Source organism: Polypterus senegalus, chromosome 4, assembly GCF_016835505.1.
Source record: "Polypterus senegalus isolate Bchr_013 chromosome 4, ASM1683550v1, whole genome shotgun sequence".
NCBI lineage: Eukaryota > Metazoa > Chordata > Cladistia > Polypteriformes > Polypteridae > Polypterus > Polypterus senegalus.
The window spans coordinates 204,555,637-204,567,854 of NC_053157.1; positions in this window are offsets into that span (position 1 = coordinate 204,555,637).

Consider the following 12,218-nt stretch of genomic DNA (forward strand, 5'->3'; position numbering starts at 1 on the left):
CCAGTGTAAAGATTTAAGAACTGGGGTTATGTGTTCATATTTTCTTGTTCTTGTAATAATTCTTGCAGCGGCATTTTGGATTAACTGGAGGCTGTATAGAGAACAGTTTGAACAGCCAGTGAACACCGCATTGCAGTAGTCAATCCTACTAGAGATAAATGCATGAATTAATTTCTCACAATCCTGTTTATTTAGAAAGCGCCTTAATTTCCTAACATTTTTAAGATGGAAAAAACATGTTTTGGACGACTTTGTAATATGCGCTTTAAATGACATGCTAGAGTCAAAGATAACACCTAGATTGCGGGCTGATTCAGTAAAATTAATTGGGATTCCAACTGAGTTAAATGACGACAAAATATTGCTGTGATCAGCGTCATTCCCTCCAACAATTAACATCTCTGTTTTATCTGTATTTAAAGACAAGTAGTTCTCATTCATCCATTCCTTTAATTCACTAACACAACTAATTAAAGACAACATCGGAGAAACTTCATTTGATTTAAATGAAAGGTATAACTGGGTGTCATCTGCATACAGTGAAAATTAACATTATGTTTCCTAATGAGAGATCCCAGTGGAAGCATGTAAAGTGAAAACAGTAAAGGTCCCAGTACTGAGCCCTGCGGGACACCATATTGAACTTCTGTGTATAATGATGGAGTACTGTCTGCACATTTCTGTACATACTGGAATCGATTTGATAAATAAGAACTGAACCAAGCGAGCACAGTGCCTGTAAGCCCAATATCGTTTTCTAGCCTGTGCAGTAAAATCGAATGGTCAATGGTGTCAAATGCTGCACTTAAGTCCAACAACATAATTACAGTGGAGTTTCCTTCATCAGAGGATATCAGAATGTCATTTACAACCCGTGTTAGTGCCGTTTCTGTACTATGACCAGTGCGAAAGCCAGACTGGAATTTCTCAAATAAATTGTAACGCGTAAGGTGTGACTGAAGCTGACTGGCGACTACTTTCTCTAGTATTTTAGAGAGAAATGGTAAATTTGAAATAGGCCTATAGTTATTTAGTATGTGTGGGTCTAGGTCTGACTTTTTAAGTAAAGGTTTAATGACTGAACAACTATATAACATAACATCCAATTAGCCTTCTTAATCATTCCTGGATTTAGAGTTGCACACTGTGTTTGTCCATCTCTGTGATGCCCCTTATCTTCTGTGAGGCCCTACAGTGTTTATCCAGTACCCTGGGAGTCTCTGCCTGCCTTCTTGATTCTCCAGGGCTTGTAAAGTGTAACATGAATGGGGTTCATAGAATGCATTCTGCTGTCAATCAACCATCCATCCCCTCTTATCTTCAGGGTAAAGGGCTGGCTACTACATCACAGCTGGAATCCATGACCACCTATGTGTTGATACTGTAATACCATTTGTAATTCACATAGGCATGCTCATCCACACTTGAGGCAATAATCTTCATTTTTGTGCCAATCTTGTGATAAACCCAAATCTTTATTGTAAAGCTGCATGTTCCCTGAGGCCAAAAAGGTGTAACATTACCAACAATTTCATTTTATCTAACAGTACATTTTCTTCTCCACATACAGTAGATGGATCAATCATGTATCACACAAGATTTGTTAATATTATTCTGCTTCTATCAGATCAATGCTTTTTTTTAAGAATTTATTGTTGTCTAGGGTTTTCAAACCATTCACTCTTTCCCAGGATGTGCTTTAGAATTATAATCAATATTTTATAATTTAATATAAGTATATACTTAAGTGATGTTGTAACAATGAATTATTACAATTAAATGCAAGTATATATTTAAATAAAGTTTTAACAATGGATTAAACACAAGGATAAGAACTGAATGTAACTAAAGGGTTAACTAAATGTTATTTTAAGCCTAGGCATGTGAGGCTTCTGCCTAATCTTAGAGGAGCCACCAAAGTAGTTACTAAGGTTAAAATAAAGTAGATGAATAGTGAACACCCCCTTAAAAAGCGAGGCCAAACTAGTGGGAAAGCCCAACACTCCTATTATGAAGCGGTGATAAGATCAATGAGAAAACCCGTAGGACACCCCTATTAATGAAGCAATGCTTAGAATAATGGAAGAATCGATATGTATGCAAAGTCATTGGTGGATGTAGCTAATTGGTTAAGATAATAGACTTCTGCATATTAAGAGTCAGATGACATGATGTATTAGATTAGGTAAAGGTAAAAGAAAAGGGAATGACTTGTTTAATTAATTGCTCACTCCATGGATTGAGACATTTGTGTATATATACTGTATTTGCAAATAAAGAATTATTCTGCATTCTCATCTGATCTCTGTGAATGACTTCTTTGAAAATGGAGTAAAGTTTTCTCCACAACAGTGCGTGCTGATCTGTTCCCAAATGTTGCCTTCCAACGGCTCCTAGTGCGTTAGGACAACAACAACATTTATTTATATAGCACATTTTCATTCAAAAAATATAGCTCAAAGTGCTTTACATAATGAAGAATAGAAAAATAGAAGACACAGTAAGAAAATAAAATAAGTGAACATTAATTAACATAGAATAAGAGTAAGGTCTGATGGCCAGGGAGGACAGAAAAAAAAAAAAAACTCCAGACAGCTGGAGAAAAAAATAAAATCTGCAGGGATTTCAGACCAACTGGGCATTCTACCTCACATAAATCAAACAGTCCCCTTTGTATTTAGGGTTCTCACGGAAGGACTAGATGATGATGGGCACGTAGACTTCTGGCTTTTAGTCCATCAATGTTGGAGCATCATGATGCTTTGAGTGGGTGGTGGTGGCACAGACCGCCACCACAAAGAAACCGGAAAAAGAAACAGAAGAGAGAGTAGGGGTCAGTACTGATTTTAGAGCCACTATGAATAGTTATTATGATGAATTGAACATACAGAGTATCAGGATTAAATTAAAGTGAAGTTATGAGAAGGCCATGTTAAAGTAATGTGTTTTCAGCAGTGTTTTAAAGTGATCCACTGTATTAGCCTGGCAAATTCCTATTGGCAGGCTATTCCAGATTTTAGGTGCATAACAGCAGAAGGCCGCCTCACCACTTCTTTTAAGTTTAGCTTTTGGAATTCTAAGGAGACACTCATTTGAGGATCTAAGACAGCTCATGGGCTCTCCTAAATCATGGTGATCTTAGGAGTTCCTAGAAGTAGGAGATTTCTGGGCCAATTAGGAATGTTTTTCTATATTCAGGCACTTGAAAAATACAGGCACTGGTGTGGGAATCAGATCTATGTTTGACATGACTCCATCTTTCGTCAGCAGGCACATCAAGCTTGAACTTTATTTATTGTCCGGAATAGAAGTGATAGCATGATTTCATTTCTTGATTCTGTTTTTTCCCCTTTGGTTCTGTGTAGCTTCTAGCAGTTGGAGGTCTTCTGGCCTCAGGCTAGCCCTGCATGGTGTCTCTTGGTGGACAGATCTGTCCCTCCATTATTACGGATCCTTTCGGTGACAACCAGTGTTGTATAAAACACGCAGCAGCCGTATATGAGTTAAAGTAGGGTTACCTTTTTGGAAAATGACTTTCAGTACAGTAAAAGTAAAGGTTGCCCATAACAAAACTACTCAAGTAGAACATTTAAAGTATCTGCTATTTGGTGTAGTTAAGTATCACAACTAAATGTAAGCTCTCTCTTCGCTTTATATAGTGTAAAAAAAGTTCTTACAAACCTAAAATAATTCAGTCTACCTTCATTTTGCATGTGATTACACTCACTAAAGTACAGTGCATCTGGAAAGTATTCACAGCGCATCACCTTTTCCACATTTTGTTATATTACAGCCTTATTCCAAAATGGATTAAATTCATTTTTTTCCTCAGAATTCTACACACAACACCCCATAATGACAACGTGAAAAAAGTTTACTTGGGGTTTTTGCAAATTTATTAAAAATAAAAAAATGGAGAAAGCACATGTACATAAGTATTCACAGCCTTTGCCATGAAGCTCAGAATTGAGCTCAGGTCCATCCTGTTTCCCCCGATCATCCTTGAGATGTTTCTGCAGCTTAATTGGAGTCCACCTGTGGTAAATTCAGTTGATTGGACATGATTTGGAAAGGCACACACCTGTCTATATAAGGTCCCACAGTTGACAATTCATGTCAGAGCACAAACCAAGCATGAAGTCAAAGGAATTGCCTGTAGACCTCCGAGACAGGATTGCCTCGAGGCACAAATCTGGGAAAGGTTACAGAAAAATTTCTGCTGCTTTGAAGGTCCCAATGAGCACAGTGGCCTCCATCATCAGTAAGTGGAAGAAGTATGAAACCACCAGGACTCATCCTAGAGCTGGCCGGCCATCTAAACTGAGCGATCGGGTGAGAAGGGCCTTAGTCAGGGAGGTGACCAAAAACCCGATGGTCACTCTGTCAGAGCTCCAGAGGTCCTCTGTGGAGAGAGGAGAACCTTCCAGAAGGACAACCATCTCTGCAGGAATCCACCAATCAGGCCTGTATGGTAGAGTGGCCAAACAGAAGCCACTCCTTAGTAAAAGGCACATGGCAGCCCGCCCGGAGTTTGCCAAAAGGCACCTGAAGGACTCTCGGACCATGAGAAACAAAATTCTCTGGTCTGATGAGACAAAGATTGGACTCTGGTGTGAATGCCAGGCGTCACGTTTGGAGGAAACCAGGCACTGCTCATCACCAGGCCAATACCATCCCTACAGTGAAGCATGGTGGTAGCTGGGGAATCCAATTCATTCATTCCCGCATTCCCGGGAATGAAATTGCTATAATTCACGCGAAACCGGGAACGGCCAAGTTCGTATATATAGCGTCTAAAAGTGTAAAAATCGATTAAGAAATAACAGAGTTATAGTTAGATGCATCAGTAACAGCTGTTGTTTTGAACAAGTGTATCTGTATCTGATTACTGTGCTGCCTACTTCAGTGGAGGGAAAGCGTGCTTTCTCAGCAGCTGGCGTACTCTGCACGAAGTATTCTCTCGCCTGGACGACCGCACGCTGGGCACGAGCTACTTTTAAAATAACCAGGTCGATATGATCTACCTACATTAAAAAGTATATATATATATATATATATATATATATATATATATATATATACACTTGCATAACTGAATAACCTTTATGGCACAATAACAATTCAATACATTTATGGTCACTACAGTAGTTGGATGTAATAATCTTAATGTGAGAAAAGGCTGACTCGCATAAATAAGTAGAGCCAAATAATGCAGTCAAGGAGCTTTTGAATTCAGCCGAGTGAAAAATGACGGCTGTCCGATTAACTGTGATTTTAGTTATTTCTCTTTTCTCTTTCTCAGGTCGCTTTTCAGAAGGAAGTCAGTTTCGTAGTTTTTATGAACAGATCGAAAGTGCCTTTCCACATTTTCCTTCTTTGGAATAGTAATAATAGATTGACAGATCAGACATTCGCACTTCGATTGTGACATTGTGAGAGAAAAAAATCCTTTTCTGATTACACATAAAGCCCATACCCTCCCCAAACAATTTTTTTAAAATCCCTTCTTTAGTCGATATAAATTGGAAGGCTAACTAGATCACAGCCAGAGTTATGCAGTAGCTCGCGCGTTTGATCGTGCGTGCGGGATGACCAGTGTCTAAGAAGAAAGGAGATCTCAGACTGGCTGCCCTGTATGTTAATCAAGTGGCAAATGCCATAGGGAGGATATATGATAGACTAACGTTTAAAAGAAAAAAATTTTTTGAATGCAACGCGATCTACCTGCACTACCTTTGCGATCTACCGGTCGATCGCGATCGACACATTGGGCACCCCTGAACTAGATACATGTACTTATATGACAGCAAGAACTGCTTGTAGATAAGGTTAGTTTTTTATTGGTGTCAACATACTGCAGTAGTTTTATTAAAAATAAGTGTCGGTCGTTTTAAAACCATTCACATGTGAGATACCCGTGCACTGTGTCATCCCGGGAAGCCCGGGATTCCCGGGAATGACATGCAGGATTCCCGAATTCCCAGGAAATGATTCCCTAGTGGTGGCAGCATCATGCTTTGGGGATGTTTTTCAGCAGCAGGAACTGGGAGACTAGTCAGGATAAAGGGAAAGATGACCGCAGCAATGTACAGAGACATCCTGGATGAAAACCTGCTCCAGAGTGCTCTTGACCTCAGACTGGGGCGATGGTTCATCTTTCAGCAGGACAACAACCCTAAGCACACAGCCAAGATGTCAAAGGAGTGGCTTCAGGACAACTCTGTGAATGTCCTTGAGTGGCCCAGCCAGAGCCCAGACTTGAATCCGATTGAACATCTTTGGAGAGATCTTAAAATGGCTGTGCACCGACGCTTCCCATCCAACCTGATGGAGCTTGAGAGGTGCTGCAAAGAGTAATGGACGAAACTGGCCAAGGATAGGTGTGCCAAGCTTGTGGCATCATATTCAAAAAGATTTGAGGCTGTAATTGCTGCCAAAGGTGCATCGACAAAGTATTGAGCAAAGGTTGTGAATACTTATGTACATGTGATTTCTCAGTTTTTTTATTTTTAATAAATTTGCAAAAACCTCAAGTAAACTTTTTTCACGTTGTCATTATGGGGTGTTGTGTGTAGAATTCTGAGGGAAAAAATGAATTTAATCCATTTTGGAATAAGGCTGTAACAATAAAATGTGGAAAAAGTGATGCGCTGTGAATACTTTTCGGATGCACTGTATAAGCCAAGTAACTGCAACTTGAAGCATTGACATTCAGCGTGAGCAGGTATCTTAATGATTGTACCCTAACTGAGTGGGGATGGCACTAAGAGGTGAAGTGAACAGGCTTCCTCTTCATTAAGTATATTCTAATCCCTTCTTGAAATACTCTTTATAAAATGAATTTTCATAATATGAATACCTAACTACAATTAATTACTTTTTTAAGCATTCCCTGGCTCCAAAAGTGCCTCCAATCTGTATTCAAAGAACACAGTAGTACATGAAGACTGTAATTAGTTTAATAATATTAGTAATAAAAAAAACCCTAATAAAGAATTGTTGTTTATTAAATAATAAGATGTCTTACCTAGACTTCATCAGTTTTATTTTCACTTTCAATGGAATGACACTTTTTTGTTTTTTAGGCCTTTCCAACAGTTCATGATCTGATTTGGATCTGTGATTCCCAGGATAATTAGAGAAGACATTTGAACAACACACATGACAAGATGAGTGAAGCACACCAAGTGATCCCACAAATGCACCTCTCTGCAGCCTGTGAAATTAGCACCGCCTTGTGTGGTAGTCTACATTGAGGACAGTGTCTAAACACAGTGATGCCAGTTGTAGAAATAACAGAGACTGGAAAACCACATCACCATCATCCAGCTCACCCTGTTCTGTAGGCTGTAATTCTGTCCTTGGAATGACCACATTGATGACTTAGTGTGCTAGTGGCACACTATTAAAAATTGACATACTTTCTTTGTATATGAAGATTTTCCTAAAAAGGTTGAAGTCTCTATTTTAAATAATTGATCGAGCAAAGCCTTGTGTGTATTTTCATAGCCGCTTTGTTTTCTGATTTATTATATCAGTAATTAAATGTTTTTGCTACACATGTTAAATTAGTCTAAAAGTAGCCATAATCCATAGCCATAGTATTTGAAAAATTAAAGGAACACTTTGAAAACATATCAGATCTCAATGGAAAAAAAGTCATGGATATCTATACTGATATGGACTGGGTAGTGTGTTAGGAATGAAAGGATGCCACATGAAAATGATCAACCTACAGAGGGCTGAATTCAAAGACACCCCGAAAATCAAAGTGAAAAAATGATGCGACAGGCTAGTCTATTTTGATGAAATTTCATTTCAGCAACTCCAGATCATACTCAGAAGTTTGTATGGCTCCCATGTGCGTGTATGCATGTCTGACAATGCTGGAGCATGCTTCTAATGAGACAATGGATGGTGTCCTGGGTGATCTCCTCTCAGATCTGGACCAGGGCATCACTGAGCTCCTGAACAATCCCAGAGGTGTTCTTTTGGAAATTGGTCAGGTGAGGCGTGGGGGTCAGTAAATGATATCAATTCCTTTATCCTCTAAGAACTGCCTGCATACTCTCACACATGAGGCCGGCAATGTTGTGCACCAGGAGGAACCCAGGACCCACTGCACCAGCATAGGGTCTGACAATGGGTCCAAGGATTTCATCCCAATACCTAATGGCAGCCAAGATGTCATTGTCTAGCCTGTAGAGGTCTGTGCCTCCTTCAATGGACATGACTTCCCAGACCATCACTGACCCACCAAACAGGTCATGCTGAACAATGTTACAGGCAGCATAATGTTCTCCACGGCTTCTCCAGAATCTTTCACGTCCGTCACATGTGCTCATGGTGAACCTGCTCTCATCTGTGAAAAGCAAAGGATGCCAGTGGTGAACCTGCCAATTCTAGTATTCTTTGGCAAATGCCAATCGATCTCCATGGTGCCAGGCAGTGAGTACAGGGCCCACTGAAGGATGTCGGCCCTCAGGCTACCCTCATGAAGTCTGTTTCTGATTGTTTGGTCAGAGACATTCACACCAGTGGCCTGCTGAAGGTCATTTTGTAGGGCTCTGGCAGTGCTCATCCTGTTCCTCCTTGCCCAAAGGAGCAGATACCGGTCATGCTAATGGGTTAAACACCTTCTATGGCTCTGTCCAGGTCTCCTAGAGTAACTGCCTGTCTCCTGGAATCTCCTCCATGCCCTTGAGACTGTGCTGGGAGACACACCAAGCTTTCTAGCAATGGCACATATTGATGTGCCATCCTGGAGAAGATGGACTACCGGTGCAACCTCTGTAGGGTCCAGGTATCACCTCATGCTACCAGTAGTGACACTAACCGTAGCCAAATGCAAAACTAGTTAAAAAACAGATGAGAAGGGAAAAATGTCAGTGGCCTCCATCTGTTAAACCATTCCTGTTTTGGGGGTCTTCTCATTGTTGCCCCTCTAGTGCACCTGTTAATTTCATTAACACCAAAGCAGTTGAAACTGATTAACAACCCCCTCTGCTACTTTACTGACCAGATCAATAGCCCAGAAGTTTCAATGACTTGATGCTATACTCAGATTAAAAAGTGTTCCTTTAATTTTTTTGAACTATATACACACACACACACATACATTGTATACATTAGCATACCTGAAGATATGTATATTAGGGCTGGGAATCGATAAAAAAATTAAGTAATTAATTGTGATTAATCGCGTCTAACATTAAAACATGCAATCATAAAATAATTACATAATTCATGAACTAAATATACACTGAATCAGAAAATGAATGTAGAATCAACACAAATGAATTTTTAATAGCAAGTACAACCTGAATTTGAATGCCTTCCTAACAGAAAAGTTGAAAAGAAGGCAAAAAGAAAACAAGGCCAATATATTAATTCTCAGATTGGTATGGCATATAAGACATAGATGTGTCTAAGAAAAATTTAATGATCAAAACGACTGTAGTCTTTGAATGCACTGCTAAAGACTGATTTAACTGAAATAGACATCTCTCAAATGAATTTACATTAACACTCGCGTTAAAACTCCACAAATGCCATCCTCAGTTGTTCATCAGCATCAGCAACTTTATAATTACACTCTAAACAAGTGTCTTCCAACTGGTGTGCAATGAGGGCTACTCATGTGTGCTGTATAGGACCACCTGTATGAGTGAGCGAAGGGACAAAACAGCTGGGAAAATGTGTCCAAAGTCTTCACTAAGTGATGTGTTTGATAACAGCAACCTCCAAGCTGCCTTTTTTTGCCAGTGTCTCTGAAACTCCCACCCTGTGGACAGTCAGTCTAAGAGATTTAATGTTTTTGTGATTGGTAGAATTGTGGTGTGCATTGGGATTTTTTTGGGTTGCACAGTGTTCCACCTCAGAAAAAGGTGTTGGAAAACACTGCTCTACCTTCACCTTTGTTCCTGGTATGCTAAAAACATCTCTGTAGCAGGTATCTCACTTAAAAACTGGCACCGTGCATTACTTGGATGGTTATGTTGCATTCTTTGCATAAGTTAGTGAAGATAATGCAAACTAGAATAACGGGTGGAGATAATCATTATACTTTTGTTTTACAGAATTTTGTCATTATATTAGGGCAGTAAGCACTGTAGGCTACCTGGCATACTGGCAATTTAAATACAGAGGAACTAGAGAAGTGTTTTGCCACTCAAAGAAAACATATTTTGCATGTATGTGATATGACTTTGGTTCGGTCTTCTTACAGAAATATGACATGCAAAAAAAAGAGAGCAAAATTTTTACCTTCTCTACTTTTCCTTAGTATTGCTCCAGGACTACCATAAACCCTCCTTTCTCCCACTCCCCTGCCTCTATGTCCGTATGTGTCAAGGAAATGAATGCCAGTACCACATTCTGACGTGTGGAAAGCTGTTGTGAAACATGCTACTTGAAACTTTTAAATAAAATGCTATTTCTTCAAATTTTTAATAGTGGTATATATACATATATATATATATATATATATATATATATATATATATATATATAGTCAGGGATGCCAGGGGCCATGACCCGGCCGGGACACCATGAGGGACCGGATGTGGGTCTACGCCCACCCTGGATCACGTGGGGGTCGCCTTCCTGGTTGCTTTGGGGGCCACGGGTGCAGGGCATGGAAGCCCCACCCTGTAGGGGCCCGTGGTCACCGCCAGGAGGCGCCCCAATGCCTTGGGGACCTGTTACCCCAGCACTTCCGCCACACCAGGAAGTGCTGGGGGGAAGAATTAGGACGGCGCCCGGAGAGCTGCCGGGAGGACAGCCGGCACTTCCACCACGCTGGGGCGTGGCCAGAGGAGGAATGCCGGGAACACCCGGGGCTCATCCAGGCCTTCATTCGAGGCTGGAGTCGGGAGGAGGAAGGACGAAGCTCAGTAGAGCTGTGGAGGCTGCCCGAAGAAAGGCATTGTGGCCAGGACTGTGACTTTGGGGTTTGTGTGCACTATTTGGACTGGGTCTGAGTGACCAATTGTTATAAATATTGTAAATAAAACGTGTTTGTGGGTGACATGGACATGTCTGCCTGTCTGTGTCCGGGTCAACTTCCACTATATATATATATATATATATATGGTACTGGATGTATATGCAGTTCTTCAGGTTCATATTTAACGTTTTTGTATTATTGTTTCATAATATACAAAAAAATTACAGCCCTGAATGTGAGATTATTTATTAACACATTAAACAGGTCACATTAATCGCAAAAAATTATGCATTAAGTTTCCCAGTTCTAATATATATATATAGTATAATATATATATATATATATATATATATATATATATATATATATATATATATATATATAAGTGCTGGGCAACAATTTAAATTTTTAATCGAAATTAATCACATGATTGTCTGACAATCACAACAATCACATTGTTATGCACAAAATTTTATAATGAACTCAAAAGTAGTATATTGCGTGTATTTGGTTTGCAGACACTTTAAACAAATAAGGTGCTTTTTAACAGCAGTATTCCCTTTACATAGTAGCAGTTAAAATATTTCTTGTAAATCTCAATCAAATCTATACTAATAAAAGGCAAAGCCCTCACTGACTGACTGACTGATTGACTCACTGACTCATCACTAATTCTCCAACTTCCCGTATAGGTAGAAGGCTGAAATTTGGCAGGCTCATTTCTTACAGCTTCCTTACAAAAGTTGGGCAGGTTTCATTTCAAAATTCTACGCATAATGGTCATAACTGGAAGCTATTTTTCTGCATATACTGTAATGGAGTTGAGCTCAAAAGCCGTGGGAGGTGGAGTTTCGTGTGAAATCATCACGCCTCCCACGTAATCACGTGAACTGACTGTCAACGCACTACGTAGAAAACCAGGAAGAGCTCCAAAACGTGCTGAATAAAACATTCATTATATAATTGAGAAGGCAGCGAAACAATAAGAAGCGAGCGACTGACATATACAACCATATTCATGACTGCTGCTACTTCGGAAACCAAGCACGGTGTAAACCTGAAGTTTAAATTAAGTTCATAGACAGGCTGTCGCTGGCGTTTCTCATGCTCACGGATAATGCGGGATACAATTTTAATGAGAGGACGCAGGATATAAACGAGAGTTTTGATCACTTTGTAACTAAGTTAAAATTGTAGGTGAAAGGTTGTATTTATGCAAATTGACTGTGTTTGTGGGGGATTGACAGTTAAGGCGGGTGGGGGAGTCACG